Source organism: Ovis aries, chromosome 2 (genome assembly GCF_016772045.2).
Source record: "Ovis aries strain OAR_USU_Benz2616 breed Rambouillet chromosome 2, ARS-UI_Ramb_v3.0, whole genome shotgun sequence".
Taxonomy (NCBI): Eukaryota; Metazoa; Chordata; class Mammalia; order Artiodactyla; family Bovidae; genus Ovis; species Ovis aries.
The window spans coordinates 171,042,735-171,060,672 of NC_056055.1; positions in this window are offsets into that span (position 1 = coordinate 171,042,735).

Consider the following 17,938-nt stretch of genomic DNA (forward strand, 5'->3'; position numbering starts at 1 on the left):
AAGGAAGCAGAGATAAGTGGAAGCCATATCAGAAGCTGCCTGCCAAGGTGGTGAGCGCATTCCTTCCTGTTTCTGAAGACACCTGGCTGCAGCTGTAAAGCAGAAGACACCATCGTGCCTGGTCGATCCTTCTGTGCTCCGCGGGACAGAGGCAGAGACTCTCACCACCTCTAGGCTGTTCTCACCTCTTCACCTTCATAATGAACTCGGAGCACCTGACTTTACCACTGTTCTTTCCTCTTGGGCTACCTATCTTGGTTTCCTGAAAAATAATTTCTAAGAAGGATAAATGAAATTATAATGAGTGCACAAAAAAGGTCTTACATTCATTTGAGCTAAATTATCCTCTCATAATTTCTGAGTCACTTCTTTAGAGGCCTAAGAATATTTGATGATTAACCAAGAATGCTTGCTACAAGTTGTAATATATTTATGGTTCTATTTGATGGCACCTCATGCGAAGAGTTGACTCATTGGAAAAGACTCTGATGCTGGGAGAGATTGGGGGCAGGAGGAGAAGGGGACGACAGAGGATGAGATGGCTGGATGGCATCACTGACTCGATGGACGTGAGTCTGAGTGAACTCCGGGAGTTGGTGATGGACAGGGAGGCCTGGAGTGCTGTGATTCATGGGGTTGCAAAGAGTCGGACATGACTGAGCAACTGAACTGAACTGAACTGAACCCTCAGAAAAGCTATACATTGTTATTGTGTATGTGTGTGTATATATATATTATACACTTTATATATATATATATGTATTATATATAATAAACATGTGACAATGTTCTAAATGAAATTATACCAGAAATTTTCCAAATTGAAGATCTCTAACTTGGCCCTCTACTGTAAAATGGAAGTTTAAGTCTGATTTTATTTCACACACTTCATTTTTTAGAATACACATTTTATAATGATTGCTAGTATATATATATTTAGGACCAGTTCATGAATTTTTTTTATCTTTATTTTTCTTTTATGTACTCAGTTATGAAGCTGTCTTTTACCCCACAGAAATAACAAAAGTAAAATAGAACAAATACATAAAAAGTACTTAGTAGAGAACTATATTTTAGTTTTGTTGTTCAAGTTTACTTTTTCATTTGCTTGTTTGCTTTAAACAAATGCACATAATACCTTATGAAATCTGAAAATAGATAATTTGCAGAATCCATTTGTTTTCATTTCAAAGAAATTACCAAAAGCTAGAGGTGTACCCTGAAAATATTGAAGTTTTGAGAAGAAATCCTAAATTGACATAGGCCTCTAGTCTATGTGCGATAAAGGGAAAAAGTCTGTCAGTCAATTTGCATCTCTAGCCATGAGACCAGAGCAAAAGTTATCACAAGGAAAGAGGCTGGGAGATGGTCCTGGAGTCAAACTGGCTCCACAGCAGCTGACCTCTCTTTGCAGAGGAAACGAGGATAAAATTCAGAGTTATTATTCAGTAAGCTTGGGGCATCTAAACGGCTATGTAACCAATTATTTTTCTTTTATTTTTCAGCAATTTCTGGACTCTTCTCTAGACATAGAATAGTTCTAAAATATTTAAGATTTAGTTAGTAAAGGAAGAGTCTTTTCTCTGACTGTCAATGACTTTAATAGGAAGTGAGGTTTTGTGTCCATCTTAATTGCATTTATTATCAGAGATTAACCTGATAATACAGATAAAATGCTGACAACAGTATATTAAGAAAGGATAAGAAGTTTTCAGTGCACTTATTCTATATAAATTAACCATATAGTCTATACAATTTACTATGCTTGACATTGGGAAAAGAAAGATAAATATCTACTCTTAAGAATTTCATAATCCAACTAGGGACAAATACACACATATAACTCTGTTACAAGAGAACTTTTATTTTCCTGGAAAAAGCCATGCATAAAAATTTTACTTCCATGAATTTCAAATTCAGACTTATAAAAAATATGACTAAGCAATAGTCTTGGTCTTGAGCAATTTTTCATTAAAGTATGTGATTCATATTTGGTGATTTTAACTGAATATATCTATTTTACATATTGGATTTAAACAGATAAGTAGAGGAAAAATATGCGAAAAGCAAGTAAACTGTATTTGCTTCCATAATCAAGGGGACTTGTAGTAGTTGTCTTAGAGGTAGAAAGCTCTTATTTCAGAAAATATCTTACTAAGCTGCTTTGATTAAAGGAGTAAGACCCTTTCAATCTGCTATAAATGGGAGAGTTTTATACCAAATATGTAAATTGCTGCTATAAAATTAGACTTACAGGATTCCCAATTACTGTCTCTAGTGACAATCCAGGAAGCAATAGCTTCTGTAATAATTGGCCCAAAATCACCAAGATTTGATTACTAATTCTCAGCTTCTCTAATTTTTTCTCTAGTCTCAACTTAGGATCAACCAGAAAAAAAACAAATACACATGACTAACCAATCACATCACCGACTTGATGGACATGAGTTTGAGTGAACACTGGGAGTTGGTGATGGACAGGGAAGCCTGGTGTGCTGTGATTCATGGGGTTGCAAAGAGTAGGACATGACTGAGCGACTGAACTGAACTGAACCAATCACATAGGATTGCTCACTTCTAGGTATCCCACCTACACTGTCTTCAGGATAACCACCCTCTAATCAGAGCATGCTTTGATTACAGCGTTAACTTTTTCACCACAAAGCTTTCCCAATCCTAGGCCTGCCTTTGAGGTTCTGCAAAAAACATAGGTGAAGATGCTGACTCCCTTGCTATATAGCAAGCTCTGACTAAATAGACTTTCCTTTGTTCATTTGGTTGGTCTTTATGTATTTCCCCAAGTGTAAGATTTTGTTACACCAGTGGTGGATTCATGTCACTGTATGGCAAAACCAATACAGTATTGTAAAATAAAATAAAGTAATAAAAAAAAATAAAAAAAAAGAATGAATTGAGATTTGAGCCTTCTCCCCACCAAAAGTATTAGGAGTCATTATGTAATCTAATGTTTTTGTCATATAGATGGGAAACTTGATTTTGAAAAACGTAATTAACTTGCCTTCAATCTGTGACTCTCAACAGCCCATACAAAATACCAACTGGGAATTTTGAAAACATCTTAAGCCTAGGCCCCACACTCAGAGAAACTGAGGTGAAGCTAAACAAAAAAGTATATTTTAAAAACTTTCTGCTGCTGCTGCTGCTGCTAAGTCATGCCCAACTCTGTGTGACCCCATAGATGGCAACCCACCAGGCTCCCCCGTCCCTGGGATTCTCCAGGCAAGAACACTGGAGTGGGTTGCCATTTCCTTCTCCAATACATGAAAGTGAAAAGTGAAAGTGAAGTCGCTCAGTCGTGTAGTCCTAATGAGTCATAACGGTCTGGAATCTCTGTCTTGGTGGTAAAATTCAGATACAAATGCAGGAAACTGAACTCTTTCCTGTTTCCCACTAGCTTGTGGCAGTTAAACCCCTTCATCTCAATGTGAAATAAGAAGGGCAGTCCAAAAAAATATAGTAACATCCCTCCTGGCTAGAATTCAAATACCAAGGAGCTCCACCTGTCTAACAAATATGACAAAGGAAAGCAAAAATGACCTGTGGGTAGTCAAAATAGTGTCGCTTAGTCAAAAAGGATTCCCTCAAGCCTTCACTCAGAAAATAGGTATTCTTATTTTACACACACTTCTGACAGGTTTGGAAATCTGATTTTCAGATTTACAGCCTTGATGAAAGAGGCGATGCTTCAAGCAGGTTGTTTGATTGTCCTGAGAAATGACACCCAGGAGGAATGGAGGAATTGGGAAACCTACAAAAGTCAGAAAACCTAAGACCTGGAAAACCACTGTGCTACACATCACAGTTGGTCCTGTGGTCATAAAACAACCAGATAGCCTATTTTTGGAAGAAAGAAAAAAAAATCCCAACTTAAGTAATTGAAAATTATATTTGTTACAGTTTTGCTAAATGCATCAACTCCCAATTTTCTGCCAGCTAGATATTTCAAATGCAGCATTACTTAAGACTTTTGAACAACTGAGAGCTTTCAAAAATTTGGCACTACTGTGTTCAGTTTAGAGTAAAAGAAATGAGAAAAACTGTTTCAGCTTTTGCTCCAAAACATGCTTACCCAGTGAGGTATATTTTGCAAAGACCAATACATCAGTTAAAGCTAAGAACTTTGCTCTATTCTGAATATATCTTGGCAAAAGTCATTTTTCACAATGTTATTCCCTTAGAATTTTTAAGGTGGGCTCTGGTGATCCATAGCCAGTGAAGGGAGTCCTTGGTTACAATATTTTCAGGAAATCCTCAGAGATAAACCAGAACTGAAGTCAATACTCTGTATGGACAAAGTGTCCTCTACTGAGCCTTGGATTTCTGTCAGTTCTAATCTTTACAATTTGTAGCCTAAACTAATAAACCATTGCCCTTGACTATCCTGCTTAGAGGGTATTCATCTGAATGACAGAAAGGCAAATGGCAAACAATATATTCACTTAATATTTAATATTCCTTTCCTGCATACATGCTAGTGAACAACTAGCATATTTCTTATAATGGTGCTTGAAACAAGATGGCAGCTTCAGTAATAATAAAGGTAGCAAAAATATTCATTTTGATGGAGATCACAATGAATTTGAAACATTTCAGGCAATGTTTATTAGATTCCTCAAATCCAAATATGGAAAATATTTGTATATTAGATGTCACTTTTCATTCATATATTTGTCATCATAAGATATCCCTAAATAGACTCTGTAATTTATAGCTCCCCAAAGATAAGCATCAAATGTTACCCTTGTAAGTCCATAGACTACTCCCAGGCTAAACCAATTGGAATCAAATTAAAGGGTGTTAGTTATTTACATTTTAGTTACTTTAAGTGATTGTCAAAGGGATAATTTAAAGTAGCACCTACTTTCTGAGGAGCCTGGTTCTTGATTAAAAACGTGTATTTGATTTTTCAGGACTGACATGGGTGATTACAAAGGCTGAAGCTGGGAGACCCCACTGGGAAAGCTGTGCTTCTCACACAGACTCAGCGCTTGATAGTTCCTCACCACTTCTGAAGGGAGGGGTCATCAAGGACATGAGGCTCTTACAGGTGTTTGCACCCCAGTCTAGGTAACCTTCATTCTTCTGTCTCTATCTGTGGCCATGGGCAGAGGTCTTATTCAGGCATCTCTGCTGAGACTTCCATATGAGGGAGAAGGAAAAGGAGGAAATCTTGAAGACAGTTTCATCACTCTCACTCAGTATCCAGTACTTTTCTGCTCCTAGCCCTCCTTCCTCTTTTTCCAAATCTAGACTCTGTAAAGTTGCTTGATAAATCTTGTTGGGAAACCTTCAAGAGAGACCTCTGCCAGTGTGCTATTCCCTGGGGAAAAAATGGAAAAGGAGGGGTCAGTATTTTCTCTGATTTTAGACTCTTACCCACACCATCTCAGTAAGTAATGAAAGTGATTAACTCTTTCATCTTTGGCTTGTTGCTTTAAATGGCTGCTCCTGACACCTGACAGCTCAGGGCTTTCTCTCCCAGCTCAGCTGAGTTCCTGACTCTACCCGCATTAATTTCAATATATATTTTCATCCAGCCCCCAAAGAGAGCTCATGACAATGTTTCTGCAATGTTGATGTTTTGAGGATTTCTCATCAGTGTACTTCATTTCTACAATTTTAGAGGAGCATGTTGTATCAAAACCCATCATGCTTCAAGAGTGACTACTGAATCACTGAAATTTGGAACTTCTCCATCCTCCACTGGATGACCTACGTCTCTGTTTTGTTAATTCCTCTACCACATACTGAGTATTCTAGTGTCATCCCTTAGTAAACCAAGACTCTCCACTCTCATACTCCACCATCCTTGGCATCACCCAAACCCAGTCTCTTCTTTGCATGTTTAAATTCTGATGAAACATTCCTCTTTGACCTATGCTCTTCTCTCACTATATACTTGTTTCCACAGCTTAATGAGTCACACAGGATAGACTGGTGGAGAGTTTTATTTCAGGAGATGTTCAGCAATGCTTATAACCACTTGTGTAGGCTTATAGCTTCTTTATATTCCTGTACATTCTATAATTGAATCCATACCCTCCTGGGAAAGCTTCCAGCATGATTTATACATAATGACTATTTCAGGTTGCCAAAAAGCTGTTGGATGCCAGGGATCTCATTCCCAGGGCTCTCACTCAGTCCATAATAGGGATACTAATCCATACACCTGGGAATCGAAAATTGACTATATGGAAAAGCATCTGTGAAATACTGAGATGCAAGTGGTGATACTGGTGGTCAGGAGTTCTAGTGGTATTTGAGGCTAAGACCTGACTAAGAGTTCTTTGCATCAACAATTTCTTCTGATACATTTATTTGAAAACCACAAAGAAAATCACACAGACTCTTACAATAAAAGAAAATATCTTTGTGCTGTAAAACAACAGCCTACTTGCTTAAGTAGAAATTTTTCCCAGAACAAAGGATGACAGAGAAAGGCTCTAAAGCTTCTTGGCTCTGGTTGTCTTTCTCCAATAGTTAGGGTATATAGAAGGGGCATCACCATATCAGGGTTGAGCCTTTTTTATTGGGGTGAGTGAGTCACATAATAGATGTAGTATAGCAAGATCTTTAGAGAAAGGAACCAAGGTTTTGTTTCTTGTTTCTAACTGCACGGCTTTTATTGACTCAAGGAGGACTACAGACCAGCCTAAAATAAAGAAGACATCATAATCTCTAACTAGATATTTTGGTATGCATAGAGAAATTAAAAAAAATAAAAGTCACAAAACACTTTTTATAGCAAGAGCTCAGTTTTAATAGAGTAAAGGATTTTTGGAATTCTCAAGATGTGACTTTGCATATTATGAAGAAATCCTAAAGGACTTAGAATTTTGAACTGATGCCATAAACCAGAGTGAGGAAGATCTTGTGATGGGCAAATTTCCCCCCTTCAAGAAAGACAATGAGAATGCAAGAACATCTTCGAAATTCTTAGAGGAGAGGATTGGGAGAGAAGAATTATAGAATTTAGAAACAAATTTGGGAGTTATGTTAATACCCCATATGTATACTCTGTGGTTAAAACCCTGTTGGGAGTTTAATGAAAAATGAAAATGTGAGTACAAAATTAATTTATCTGTCATTGGTCTAAATACTGCCTCATAGGTTAGTTTGAGTTCAATGATAGCAACATAAGGCAAGTTCCCAAAATATACATGACTCAGTGACTGTACATTTATTTATACTTAATATATAATTGAGCTTCCCAGGTGGCTCAGTTGTGAATAATTCACCTGTCAATGCAAGAGACACACGGGAGATGCAGATTCTACCCCTGGGTCAGGAAGACACCTTGGAGAAGAAAATGGCGACTTAGTCCAATATTCTTGCCTAGGAAATCCTATGGACAGAGAAGCCTGGCAAGCTACGGCCCATAGGGTTGCAAAGAGTCAGACATAACTGAGGGACTGAACAGGCACGCGACATATAATTACTTGTATGTTTGTATAACATGGTATTTATTTATGCAGTACAGAATACTAAAAACAAATGCGGAAAATAGACATAAATGTAAGTATATAAAATAAATACATAAATTGAGGATAATGTATAAAATATAATTAATTATATATTATTAGGTAATATATATTGATATATGGCATTTCTCTCATAGCTCAGTTGGTAAAGAATCTGCCTGCAATGCAGGAGACCAGGGTTCAATTCCTGGGTTAGGAAGATCCCCTGGAGAAGAAAATGGCAATCTACTCCAGTATTCTTGCCTGGAGAATCCTATGGACAGAGGAGCCTGGCAGGCTACTGTCCATGGGGTCACAAAGAGTCGGACATGACTTAGCGACAAAACCACCATATTGCTATATATTTAATCCTGTATTAAATATTATACTTTCATTCTGGGTGAGAGAAACAAAGGAACAATTCAGCAAAACTCATGTTAAATGCCAAGATGACATATTTTGTGAAAGTTTTCCAAGGATAGCTACATGAATTGGTTTTCTACCGCTGCTGTACTAAGTTACCACAAACTGAATGCTTCAAAACAACACAAATTTATTATCAGAAGGTCAGGAGCCCTAAACTCAAGGTGTAAGCAGGGCCTCACCCCTTTGGAGTCTCCAGGGGAGAATGTCTCTTACTTTTCCCAGCTGGTAGAAGCTGCTGGCATCCCTTGGCTCCTGATCCCTTCTTTTCTCTTCAAAGCCACCAGCTTAGCATCTTCAAATCTTGTTACTCTCTGAGCTCTGCTTCCACTGTCACATCTCCTTTGAATCTGATTCTCCTGCCTCCTTAAATAACTTCATGATTATTTTGGGATCACCCAAATAATCCATGATTCTCTTCTTACCTCAAAAATTTTAAAGTCTGAAAAACCCTTTGTGCTGTGTGAAGTAACATGTTCCTCTTTTGGGAATTACAGACTAGACAACTTTGGGGTACCATTATTCTGTCTACCACAGAGCATGACATATAACCCTCATTAAATCAGAATCAAAGGTATAGATTGAGCATTTTATGACAATGGCTAATGTCCTCTCGGAGAACGTGAGCTTTCTTGGAACTCTAATTAATCATTTCTAATCCGATTCTTATACCAGTTTCTGGTTCTTTTTATTTTTTAACAGAAATAAAAGAAAAAAAATAGCTAATTTGCTAACATAAGTTATCACTGGGAAACTATTTTCTGTCATTATAGATAAAAATATTATCCTCAGTAGACTTAATTAATGTGAAAAAATAATAGGGAGTTGACAGGATCAAGCCACTGATACACTACATCATTCATTACTCCCCCATTTGAAAGAAAAAAAAGGCAAAGTAATCCCCAAATTTCAATAAATATATTTTTCACTAAAATTAAACCATACTTAATACATCTCCATGTTTTCTCAACAAAAATTATTACTGTAAAGCATATATAACAAATATTTGCATGACAAGTCATTCGATAAAATATGTTTTTTATTGAGGTATAGTTGATTTATAATATTATATTAGTATCAGGGAGCAAGTGTTCCTTTTTCTCCACATTCTAGCCAGCATTTGTTATTCATGGTCTTTTTGATAGTAACTATTCTTACAGACATGAGATGGTAACTCACTGTGGTTTCGATTTGTACTTTTCTGATGATTCATGATGTCAACCACCTTTTAAGGTGCCTATGGCCATCTGTATGTCTTCTTTGGAAAAATATCTATTTAGGTCTTCTGCCCATATTTTTAATCAGGTTGATTGATTTTTTGACACTGAGTTTTATAAGCTGTTTTTACATTTTGGATATTAGCTCCTGGTCCTATTGGCTGGGCTCTGCCTTTTGCAGAGGCTGCTGGCCATTTGGTGGTGGGGCTGAGTTATGAGGCAATTGGCTATGGAACCTTTGGAGATCCCAGGTCTGGTGCTGGTTCACTGGTATGAAGAGCTGGGATCTGAGATGATTGTGGGACTGGGCATTCCAGATCTAATGATGGGCTGCTGCTGACTGAGACTGGTTCTTCGCATAGCTGGTTGTGGGTTCCAAGGTGTCCCAAAGCTGGTGTTGACCCACTGCTGAGTGGGGTAGCCTGGACCTTTAGGTGGCTGACCAATGAATCAAAAGTATTGCAGAGCTGGTGTTGGCCTGCTAATGGGTAGGGTCTGGGCCCAGGGTGTCTTGGAGCTGATGCCTGCCCACTGTTGGGTAAGGCTGGTCCTAGAGCAAGCTGGCTTGTGGCTGGTTCCAGGATCTGTGGTGTTCTGGGGCCAGTGTCCACCTAGTGTTGAGTGGATCTGGGTCTCAGGGTTTCTGGCTGCAAGGCTCTGGGGATCCTGGGTCTACTACTTGTATGTATAGGGCTGTGTTCTTGACCATCTGGTGGGTGGGCTGTCTCTAGTGGTGGCTGTGGGCTTAGAGGGTCTTAAGGCATCCTGCCTGTTAGTAGGTGAAGCTATGTCCCCACCTCGCTGGTTGCTTGGCTTGAAGTGTTCCAGTTACTGGTGCTTACAGGATATTGGGTTGGACTGGGGCTAGTCTGGAGGTTAGTAAGCTAGCGGGAGGATTCCTAAAAGACCTTGACAACATGTGTCCAAAGGTAGAAGGAGCTCCTAATATAGCTGCCACCAGTATCTGTGTCCCCAGGTTGAGCTCCAGTGGTCGCCTGCCTCTCTGGGAGGTTCTCCAAGTTCAACACGTGGATCTGATCCAGGCCTCTTTCAAATCACTGCTTTTGCACTTGATCCTGGATTGTGTGAGACTTTGTGTGCACTTGTTAAGGGTGGAGTATTTCTCACAGCCCTCTGCGTCTCCTGAAAGTAATGGCTCTGCTGCCATTTAAAGCCAAAGTTCTAGGGGCTTATGTTCCAGTGCAGGAGCCCCAGGCCGAGGTTCAGATCCCTCATTCCTTGGGGGGAACCATTACCATTGTAATTATTCTCTCATTTGTGGGACACTCACCCAGGCTATGAACTTGACTGTATTGTGACTCCACTCCTCATACCCATCTCATTGTCGTTTCTTCTTTATGTCTTTAGTTGTAGATCTTTTCTGGTTTTTCTGATGAATAGATTTGGTCTTTCTCATAAATAGTTGTTCTGTAAATAGTTGTAATTTTGGTGTGCCCATGAGAGGAGGTGAGCTCAGGGTCTTCCCACCCTGCCACCTTGCCCTTTTCCCTAGAATGATTTTTGTCTTTATAAATGTATCAAACCATTCAATAGCCAATATTTTTCTAAGAAGGATTAAAGTAGACCATATATTCAGTTTAGGAGTCCATTAATAGTGTCAACTTTAACTTTCACAATGGTTTGATGGTGAATCTTTTGTCACCCCATCATGAATTCCTCTTATATTAAAACACAAAAGATAGCTCAATTTGTTATTTCCATTCTCCAGATTCAATATATGTAGACGCTAAAAAAAGGAAAAATGTTTAAATTCCTAGAGGTAAAAATGAGATGTCTTGGAGTGATAAATGCTCCTAAGGACAAACAAGAAACTATAGGCAATGCAATTTGATATAAGAATAGAATGGTTACCCTGGAAATCTTGCTAAAAACAGAGCAAACATGAAGATAAAAGCAGCAGGCAAAAATACTGTAGGATTTCTTGACTGTAAACATTAATAAAGAAAAAAACTATTAGACACCCAAGAAATACCAGGGCCCAAAGAAATTACAGATAAACAGAAGACATTATATTCAAGGAAACAGATGACAGAGCAGGAGTCAAACTAATAAAGCTAATGATTTCAGAAAAACAAGAGAAGATATTTAATCAATGGAACATCAGCAGGAGGTGTTAGCAACAGATAAAAAAACATTAAAAGAAAAACTTCCTGGAGACTTTGAGCATAAAAATACATTTTAATAAAAAATATAGTCAAGAGTTGTGCTGAACAATAGATAAAGCCTATTTTGGACTAAAGTAGTGTTTTTTTTCTTCCCCCATGCATCAAAAATAAATTGTGAAATGAAAAGTATAATATAGAAATTAGAACAAAGAAGATAGAGTAGAATTTAAAGATGTAAAAAAAACTTTAATAGTAATCACTGAGAAAGCATTAGTTCTTTTATATATTGATCTTATATTCATGCACACTGTTAAACTTTTTAAAAATAACCCTTATTTCAATTTACTAGCTTATTACTTTGGATTTTTTAATGTAGACAATAATAGCATCTTCAAAAAATAAAGTATCTTCTAATTCTTTGACTTTCATATAAATGTAATATTTACAACAGTTCATAATAGCAAAAAATAAAAGGAACAGCCTCAATTTCATCATTAAAAAATAAATTAGTAAAAGTATGATAAATGCTATATACAAACACTTAGAAACAATAAACTGACTAGTAAATAGCAACATGGGTGGATTAAAAAAAATAATATTGAGGAAAAATGTTGCCAAATGAGATTTGTGATAGGATATACTTTAATATAAATCCTAGAGCAAGCAAAAATATTATTATTTATGGTGTATGGAATTTATACATATTAGTAACAACAAGGAAATTGGAATTAGAAACATTCATCTAGATATGTTATAATGAATATTTGTTGGAAGAGGGAAATAAAACTGGGAATGGGGACTAAAGTGTACAAAAAATAAAAATAAAAATGGTACCCTGGGACTCTTGCTAAAAACAGACTTGGACCTCTTTACTTGGACCAATGAAGAAGTTATGCCATGAACTAAGGAAATTGATTCAAACAATGCAATTCTTCACATCTGAAGCTTGATGCAGCAATTAAAAACAAAAAATAAAGAAAAAGGAAAACCAATTTTAACACATTGACTCTGCCCTTTCTGTTAGACACTGCTGAGAAACATTAATATGATGAGATGTGTGATTTCACCCACCTATTATTTGAAAAGTATTTACAGTGGGCCCTCTTCAGATTAAATTCTAAGAAATGTCTTAACATGCTTTATGGGATCATATTGTGGGGACAAATGGGCAATCTCTCATTAACACTTTCAAAGCTTAAAGAAGCTGGGTACATAATGCTGGTTCTCCCAGTGCTGCCTGATAATAATCAAAGTCTTGACCATGAAGCACAATTCAATGATGACCATTATGCGACCAGTGGTATGAAAGGTGCCAAATTTCCTCATTGTGCCTCATTGAATATAACCTGTTGGCACCAACTCGAAAAGAATGATACACAAACAATACCTATGAATTCAAATTTAAAAGGCACCAAAATCTCATAGAATTATCTAAAACAAAGGAAAATAAATAACTTAGTGGAACAGCCAAAACTTTCTTGCCTGGAGCATTCCATGGACAAGAGGCTGGTGGACTACAGTCCACCGGATCACAAAGAGTCAGACGTGACTAAAGGGACAGCACGCACATATGCAAGGTAAGATTTATCTCCATGAATAGAAAGGCAGTGTTTCTAAAGTGAAGTCTTGCAATAAGTTTTATTTCAGACCTACAATACATGATTTTTTTAGAATAGGAATCTCTTCATATTTTCAGGTTTTGTCCTGTTAAATTTCTGACTCTAAGGGAAATATGTAGTCATGACAAGGAGGTTCTGGCCATACTACTTGTGTTCAGCATTAGAGTACCAATGTTCTACAACCTATGAAGTTGTTTGCAACCAATTTAACTTCTGTCTGTCAATAGTGTTTGTATTCCTTGGCTGGTATGATGATTTTGGGGGGTTTGGATGGCAGAATTGGCTAAGTCACTGCCAAAGCTCTACTCATAGACAATCTGGCCTGGGACTGTTGTCTCCCCAAGGGCTGCTCATTCAGTGTTAGATATGTGAATCCAGGAGGAAAACAACAGATCTTGTTGATCAATAGACAGAATCAAATACAGCTGAATGACAGCCTCTAGGATATACTGAGGTGACATTTTGCTTAGATAATTCTAACTAGTTGCAGCTTCTCTACAGACTCCATTAGTCAAAATCTCTGACCTGGATAAAATCTCCGACCTGGGTAAAATCTCCGTGATGCTCAGAATTAGGGAAGGAAGATTGAAAGACCAGTGTTATAGACTCTGTTTCTTAAACTTCAGTCTGGAGACTACCTACTTTAGATTCATAGAGACATGCTGATTAAATATTCTGATTCCTGGACCTTACCTAAGACTGACTAAATTCTCTGAAGTAGGGACCAAAAACAAGTTCTTCACAAGCTCAAACCCTAACCTAGAGGATTTTAATTATAATTCAGTTTTCTTAATAGTTATTTATTATTTCTCATTAGGAAGAATTCTATTAGATGGTTCAAAAGTCATTTATTTTTAAAATTATCAATGCAACATGGGCCCTCATATTATAGGAGTTCTTCCTGAATAGAAATCTTTCTTTGAATCCCTATGTCATTGTACAGTGATCTTTTTCCATGTATTAAAGAATAAAGAACAATTCCATAGGGTAAAAACTATAGCTTTCAAATCCCATGTGTAAAATGAGTAAATGTTTTAATAGGTTGGAATTTGGAAACTTTTTAAACAAATATAATAGGGTGGTGATCCTGTGACTAATCCTACTGTTGATTCAGGGAGGATTTTGGTCAGGGTATGTTATTGCCTTTCCAAACTCAGCATTTAGGAGTTGACAGTTTAGCTTTGGAGGAACATTATATGAGACTAGGAGAATCCTGAAAGGATTAGGGGAAAATAAAGTAAACATGTTTTAGCTCTTAGGACTAAATTTAGCATGCCCAGGTGTTCTACTTCTTTGATTATTTAACAAAAATAGCAAAACTGTTAAGAAAAAAATAAATCAAAATAGACAATGTAAAAAGAAAATGAGTTAAAATGAAACTTTATTGACATAAAAAGCTAGGAATTTCATAATGCTAAGAGAAAGACAATACAGTGTGAAAGAATCTACAATGAAGACTAAAATAGAGCAAGAAGATTTAAAAAAATGTGAAAACCAAAAAAAAATTGAAATAGTTTTTAAAAAGGGATAAGAATTTAATGAATAAAATAACAAAATAAAAATATAGAAAAATAGTAATCACTTACAAGGATAATGGTGAAAAGAAAAATCTGAACGGTGTGTATGGGAAAATCCAAAGTGTAACACCCATGAGAAGAATTGAAAATAGTCTTCTAGAATCATCTATTTGCAAATATCTAGTATAACTTCTGTTTTATTAGCCTCCCATGGTATAGGGCTCCCCAGAAAGATTCCCCTGAGTACCGGACTTGAATGGCAGAGAAAGAATCTTGAAAAACAGAGCAGGTTGATATTGTGTCTCCTATCCTCTAAAAACACCAACATAAGTATTTTTCATCTACTCTGTCCCTAAGACTGTAATGTTCATGCAAAAAAAATAATCTCCAACAATAGACCAACAGTGAAAAATGTTGAAGAATATGTTGCAGATATTATTGATATAGTAGCTAGCTGTTTTAAGAATTACATGAAATAGTGTTTGATTTTATTACTTACTGAACTACAGCTATGTATGGAGCTGTATACAATCAAGATTTTCTAGCACAGCCACCATTTCAAAGGGTGTACCATTTGTCAGATACAAGTCAGACCATGTGCCCCAATTTAGGGTTATACAATACCATAGCCACTGACAGAATGTGGTCCACTGGAGAAGGGAATGGCAAACCACTTCAATATTCTTGTCTTGAGAACCCCATGAACAGTATGAAAAGGCAAAATGAAAGGATACTGAAAGAGGAACTCCCCAGGCCAGTAGGTGCCCAATATGCTACTGGAGATCAGTGGAGAAATAACTCCAGAAAGAATGAAGGGATGGAGCCAAAGCAAAAACAATACCTAGCTGTGGATGTGACTGGTGATAGAAGCAAGGTCTGATGCTGTAAAGAGAAATATTGCATAGGACCCTGGAATGTCAGGTCCATGAATCAAGGCAAATTGGAGGTGGTCAAACAAGAGATGGCAAGAGTGAAGGTCGACATTCTAGGAATCAGGGAACTAAAATGGACTGGAATGGGAGAATTTAACTCAGATGACCATTATATCTACTACTGTAGGCAGGAATCCCTCAGAAGAAATGGAGTAGCCATCATGGTCAACAAAAGAGTCTGAAATGCAGTACTTGGATGCAATCTCAAAAACAACACAATGATCTCTGTTCGACTCCAAGGCAAACCATTCAATATCACAGTAATCCAAGTCTGCCCCCACCAGTAATGCTGAATAAGCTGAAGATGAACGGTTTTATGAAGACCTACAAGACCTTTTAGAACTAACACCCAAAAGAGATGTCCTTTTCATCATAGGGGACTGGAATGCAAAAGTAGGAAGTCAAGAAACACTTGGAATAACAGGCAAATTTGGCCTTGGAATGCAGAATGAAGCAGGGCAAAGACTAATAGAGTTTTGCCAAGAAAATGCCTAGTCATAGCAAACACCCTCTTCCAACAACACAAGAGAAGACTCTACACAAGGACATCACCAGATGGTCAACATCGAAATCAGATTGATTATCTTCTTTGCAGCCAAAGATGGAGACGCTCTATACAGTCAACAAAAACAAGACCAGGAGCTGACTGTGGCTCAGATCATGAACTCCTTATCTCCAAATTCAGACTCAAATTGAAGAAAGTAGGGAAAACTGCTAGACCATTCAGGTATGACCTAAATCAAATCCCTTATGATTATACAGTGGAAGTGAGAAATAGATTTAAGGGCCTAGACCTGATAGATAGAGTGCCTGATGAACTATGGAATGAGATTCGTGACATTGTACAGGAGACAGGGATCAAGACCATTTCCATGGAAAAGAAATGCAAAAAATCACAATGGCTGTCTGGGGAGGCCTTACAAATAGCTATGAAAAGAAGAGAGATAAAAAGCAAAGGAGAAAAGAGTAGATATAAGCTTTTGAATGCAGAGTTCCAAAGAATAGCAAGAAGAGATAAGAAAGCCTTCTTCAGCAATCAATGCAAAGAAATAGAGGCAAACAACAGAATGGGAAAGACTAGAGATCTCTTCAAGAAAATTAGAGATACCAAGGGCACATTTCATGCAAAGATGGGCTCGATAAAGGATAGAAATGGTATGAACCTAACAGAAGCAGAAGATATTAAGAAGAGGTGGCAAGAATACACAGAAGAAGTGTACAAAAAAGAGCTTCACAACCCAGATAATCATGATGGTGTGATCACTCATCTAGAGCCAGACATCCTGGAATGTGAAGTCAAGTGGGCCTTAGAAAGCATCACTATGAACAAAGCTAGTGGAGGTGATGGAATTCCAGTTGAGCTATTTCAAATCCTGAAAGATGATGCTGTGAAAGTGCTGCACTCAATATGCCAGAAAATTTGGAATACTCAGCAGTAGCCACAGGACTGGAAAAGGTCAGTTTTCATTCCAATCCCAAAGAAAGGCAATGCCAGAGAATGCTCAAACTACCGCACAATTGCACTCATCTCACAAGCTAGTAAAGTACTGCTCAAAATTCTCCAAGCCAGGCTTCATCAATATGTGAACCATGAACTGCCAGATGTTCAAGCTGGTTTTAGAAAAGGCAGAGGAACCAGAGATCAAATTCCAACATCCGCTGGATCATCGATAAAGCAAGAGAGTTCCAGAAAAACATTGATTTCTGCTTTATTGACTATGCCAAAGCCTTTGACTGTGTGGATCACAATAAACTGGAAATTTCTGAAAGAGATGGGAATACCAGACCACCTGACCTGCCTCTTGAGAAACCTCTATGCAGGTTAGGAAGCAACAGTTAGAACTGGACATAGAACAACAGACTGGTTCCAAATAGGAAAAGAAGTGCATCAAGGCTGTATGTTGTCACCCTGCTTATTTAACTTACATGCAGAGTACATCATGAGAAACACTCATGGTGGAAGAAACATGAGTTGGAATCAAGATTGCAGGGAGAAATATCAATAACCTCAGATATGCAGATGACACCACCCTTATGGCAGAAAGTGAACAGAAACTAAAAAGCCTCCTGATGAAAGTGAAAGAGGAGAGTGAAAAAGTTGGCTTAAAGCACAACATTCTGAAAATGAAGATCATGGCATCTGGTCCCATCACTTCATGGGAAACAGATGGGGAAATAGTGGAAACAATGTCAGACTTAATTTTTTGGGGCTCCAAAATCACTGCAGATGGTGACTGCAGCCATGAAATTAAAAGACGCTTACTCCTTGGAAGAAAAGTTATGACCAACCTAGATAGCATATTCAGAAGCAGAGACATTATTTTGCCGACTAATGTTCATCTAGTCAAGGCTATGGTTTTTCCAGTGGTCATGTATGGATGTGAGAGTTGGACTGTGAAGAAAGCTGAGAGCTGAAGAAGTGTTTCTTTTGAGCTGTGGTGCTGGAGAAGACTCTTGAGAGTCCCTTGGACTGCAAGGAGATTCAACCAGTCCATTCTGAAGGAGATCAGCCCTGGGATTTCTTTGGAAGAAATGATGCTAAAGCTGAATCTCCAGTACTTTGGCCACCTCATGGAAAGAGTTGACTCATTGGAAAAGACTCTGATGCTGGGAGGGATTGGGG